This window comes from Nyctereutes procyonoides, unplaced genomic scaffold (assembly GCF_905146905.1).
Source record: "Nyctereutes procyonoides isolate TBG_1078 unplaced genomic scaffold, NYPRO_anot_genome, whole genome shotgun sequence".
Classification (NCBI taxonomy): Eukaryota; Metazoa; Chordata; class Mammalia; order Carnivora; family Canidae; genus Nyctereutes; species Nyctereutes procyonoides.
Genome location: NW_026575140.1, coordinates 55,009,583 through 55,014,386, shown reverse-complemented (window position 1 = coordinate 55,014,386; position 4,804 = coordinate 55,009,583). Strand labels below are relative to the sequence as shown.

The following is a 4,804-nucleotide window of genomic DNA, read 5'->3' as shown; positions in this document are numbered from 1 at the left end:
ATGACGAAGGGGATGTCATCGTTCGGAAAGCATCGCAATATGATGCACACGTTGTGCCGCCACTGTGGCTCTAAGGCCTACCACCTTCAGAAGTCCACCTGCGGCAAAGTGTGGCTACCCTGCCAAGCAGAAGAGAAAGTATAACTGGAGTGCCAAGGCTAAAAGACGGAATACCACTGGGACCGGTCGAATGAGGCACCTAAAAATTGTATACCGCAGATTCAGGCATGGATTCCGTGAAGGAACGACACCTAAGCCCAAGAGGGGAGCTGTTGCAGCATCCAGTTCATCTTAAGGATTTCCACGACTAGTCAAAATAAACGTTCTGGTTTTAAAAAGTAAAAAAAAAAAAAAAAAAAAAAAAGAAAAAAGAAGAAAGAAAGAAAGAAAGAAAGAAAGAAAGAAAGAAAGAAAGAAAGAAAGAAAAGCATGGTCCATTATCACGGATGATTCTTTGCATTCAAAGCCCAAGAGGAAGGGAGGAAGGGCACCTGGCTGGCTCAGTCCATAAGAGCATGCAACTCTTGAGCTCAGGTTTGTGAAATTGAGCCCCATGTTGGGTGTAGAGATTACTTTAAAAAATTAAAATTTAAAAAGTCCAAGAAGATATGTCTGTTTGGCAGATCCCAGGTGATGTGTTCAGTCTTGCTGCAGGAGACGCTGGGAAAGTGAAAGTCAGTAATGATTAGCTCTGCTTTGTGCTAACACTTATGTGAGCATGGGGTTCTCAGGACAAACAGGTTCGGGTGCTGATCTACCAAGAGGGATTATTGGTAAAAGAAAGGAAGAAAAGTGTTAGGAGTGGGTTTGGTCAATTCAGTTCAACAACTATTTCCAGACTGAAACTATTTCCAGACTGATTAAAGATCTAAAAATTCTTTAAAACATTTAAAGCAAAATGTGGAAGACTATCTTTTTTTTTATCATAGAGGTAATGAAGGATTTTCTTTTTCTTTTTCTTTTTTTAAAGATTTATTTATTTATTTTTGATAGACATAGAGAGAGAGAGAGAGAGAGAGAGAGAGAGGCAGAGACACAGGAGGAGGGAGAAGCAGGCTCCATGCCGGAAGCCCGACGTGGGACTCAATCCCGGGACTCCAGGATCGTGCCCTGGGCCAAAGGCAGGCGCTAAACCGCTGAGCCACCCAGGGATCCCCTTTCTATCTTTTTAAAAAGATTTTATTTATTTATTCATGAGAGACATAGAGAGAGAGGCAGAGACATAGGCAGAGGGCGAAGCAGGCTCTCTGCAGGGAGCCCGATGTGAGACTCAATCCCAGGACCCCGGGATCACACCCTGAGCCAAAGGCAGATGCTCAACCACTGAGCCACCCAGCATCCCAGTAGTGAAAGATTTTCAACATCAAATATGAAGAGCATAAACTAGAACAGGAAAAAAAAACCCTGCTAAATTCAATGATATCAAATGTTAAAACTTTGTTATCAAAAAGCACCATAAGGCAAAAAGATGAGTCAAGATTGGGAGAAGACATTTGTGCCCATATAACTAACAAAAGATTAGTGTTTAGAATATTTAAAATAATTTCTACAGATGAGTAAGAAAGAGGAAAAACAACCCAATAGAAAAAAGTCCCCAGAATGTTGTTTTAGTTATTTGTTGCTACATAAATTTACCCCCAAATGGTAGTTTTAAAACAACGAAGGCTTATTGTCTTACAGAAAGTCAGAAATTCAGGGGTCTCTCAGCTGGGTAGTTCTAGAAGGCAAGATGTCTCCGAGGCTGGAGTCATCCATATTGTACTCACTTCCAAATTCATTCATGTAGCTGCTTTCATGGAGACCTCAGTTCCTTGCCATGTGGGCCTCCCCAAAGGGATCCTTACAGCATGGCAGTTGGCTTCTCCCAGATGGAGTGATCCAAGGGAAAGAGAGTAACTAAGATAGAAACTGCAGTGTCTTTTACAACTTAATCTTAAAAGTGACATAACAATGCTTTAGCCATACTCCATTAATCTCACAGACCAGCCCGGGGCACAGTTTGGGAGGAGACCACACAAGGATGTGGACACTCGGCAGAGATTATTGGTGCCATCTTGGAGGCTGGCTTAGCACAGTTACAACATGGCTCCTAGAAGAAGAAACTCCAAACAACCAACACACTTGTGAGAAGATGCCCCCTGTCACTGATATCCAGGAGAATACAAATTAAAAGATTGAGGAACTATTTCATAATCCAAACTTTTGGCAGCTGTTAGGAGATCTGACAATTTCAAATGTTGGTGAGAATGGGGGAAGAAAGGAACTCTAGTCCTGGCAGGAATATACATTGGAACTAACTGGTACTCGTAAAGCAGTCCAGGAACATATATTTGAAGATGCTCACACCCTATGACACAGCAATTCCCTTTCAACAAGGGATATATACATATTTTAAGGTGAGATTATGAAAGAGTTAAAATGAACGAATTAGATCTCTATGTATGGATATAGATATAGTTCAAAAACACAGTATTGATGAGTCCTGGGAAGATACAGACATGCAGTGTTACTTATGCAAATATATATATGCTGAAAGTACAAAATGTAGAGGCACCGGGGGGCGGGGGGGGGGGCTTGGTAGGTTAAGCATCTGCCTTTGGTTCAGGTCATGATCTCGAGGTCCTGGGATCGAGCCCCATGTTGGGCTCCTTGCTCAGTGGGGAGCTGCTTCTTCCTCTCCTTCTGCCCCTACACTCTGCTCTTACTGTATCATGCTTTCTCTCAAATAAATAAGTAAAATCTTAAAAAATACATAAAAGTACAAAATGCAAAGGAATGACGTACTCTTCCTTTTGGAGGTGGGAAGGGGATGAGAATGGGCCTTGAATTGTGTTTGAGACATCCTATTTCCTCTAAAAAACCAACCAACCAACCAACCAAAAATCTTTGAGACAAATATGACTAACCACTAACAACTGTTTTGTCTTAGTAGTGGGTACATGGATGCAAGCATGATCTTAGAAGTACTCCACAACTGACAGCCCCTGGGTATCGACCACTCAGAACAGACACAGAGTGTAGGGCTGGAGTCCCATCCTGAGGTCCCAGCCTTTGCATCAGCTGCTGGACTGTCGGTTGGTCCTTGAGAAAGACCTGATGACATGTAAATTCCCACCAGAGCTGCTAGGTAGGTTCCTAGATAAGTACTTCTCAGGTTGAAGGCATGCCTAGTAGATCGCCAGGGGACCCACTTCTTGGCTGTCTTCTCTTCAGCGGTTTCATCTGTGACGGATGAGAACAGCAGAGACACTGAGTCAGATTTGCAGGTGATGCAAAATCAGAATGGATGAGCATATGTGACTGAACCTCAAAACTCTTCAACCTCATACTTGACTCTTAAGAGGTGAGATCGAATCTTTAATGTAGTTATCATCTCAACAGGTGAGAAAGAGACACTAGAGCCAATTAAATAAAATTAAAGAGGTATAAATACAGTATCTCATTTGGTTTAAAATCAATGACTACTTATAGACACCTGGCTTGGCGGGCTATCATGTGAAAAATCCTTTTTTCTTAAGGAGTCTTAAAGCCTTTTATAAAAGTCTTAAATCCAGGAAAGGCAGTTATGGGATGGAGTGACTCCATGTTTTCTTTGCATGGGAGTGGTTTTCCTCCCACAAAGCAGGAAAAAATATTTTATCATGGGAGTATAAACCTAGGGAGTATAGGTTTCTTTAAAAGCCTTACAAGAAAACACATATTTTAAAAAATATTTTATTTATTTATTCCTGAGAGGCACAGAGAGAGAGAGGCAGAGACACAGGCAGAGGGAGAAGCAGGCTCCCTGAGGGGAACCCGATGCTGAACTCGATCCCAGGATCCTGGGATCACGCCCTGAGCCAAAGGCAGACGCTCAACCACTGAGGCACCCAGGTGTCCTAAAAATATATCTTTCGAACTAGCAATTCAAACTCTGGAATTTTTAAAAAATATTTTATTTATTTGTTTGTTTACCTGAAGGAGAGAGAGCACGTGCACAAGGAGGGTGGGGGAGAGGGAGAGGGAGAGAATCCCAAGCCAACTTTGAGCCAAGTGCAGAGCCTGACGTGGGGCTTGATCCCAAGACCCTGAGATCATGACTTGTGCCAAAACCAATAGTGGGATGCTTAACCAACTGAGCCACCCAGGTGTCCTCCAACTTCTTGGAATTTTTAAGAAATCATCAGTTATGCTAAGTTAGACAGAGAAATGCAAATACTGTATGATATGGCTTATATGCAGAATCTAAAAAAGCCAAGCTCAGAGTGGTGGTTATCAGGCACTACAGAGTTGGGGAAATGGAGAGATAGTGGCCAAAGGGTGCAAATTTCTGATTATAGGATTAACAAGTTCTGGAGAGGCAATGTGAATAAGAAAGTGGTCATTTATGTAATTAGGGAAGAGACGAGAAGAAACAATGATCCTATTATAACTTTCATGTTCCCCTGGTGGGGGTCACATTTTAAGGGTTCAGAGTAGTGGTACTGGGACATTGATAAAATTGGAAATTATGTTCGACAACTAACTGGTGAGAGACCGGGGGCTGTTTATCCCAGTAAATCAACAAATAAGGGAAAGTGTCTTGTCCTCAAACAATTGAATATCCATCATACGCAGGACATTGGCTCAATGTTGCTCCAGGAAACAGGAAAGATTTGCCTCAGAAAACAGTAAAAGGGTAGAAGTTACAAGGAGCAGAGAGCTGAGCTTGCTCTAGGGAGCAACTTTCTAACAACAAGGGATTGTTACTATGGCCATAATGAGTTGAATCCGCCAGGGTTCCTTGTTTGCCAACAATAGAAGCAGATTCCAGTTAACCTATGCA

The 4,804-nt window shown here is 42.2% G+C and overlaps 1 pseudogene; it reads left to right on the top strand.

The window, feature by feature from the left end:
- Window positions 1-312, top strand: LOC129497632 (60S ribosomal protein L37-like; annotated as a pseudogene).
- The last annotated feature ends 4,492 nt before the right edge of the window (window positions 313-4,804 follow it).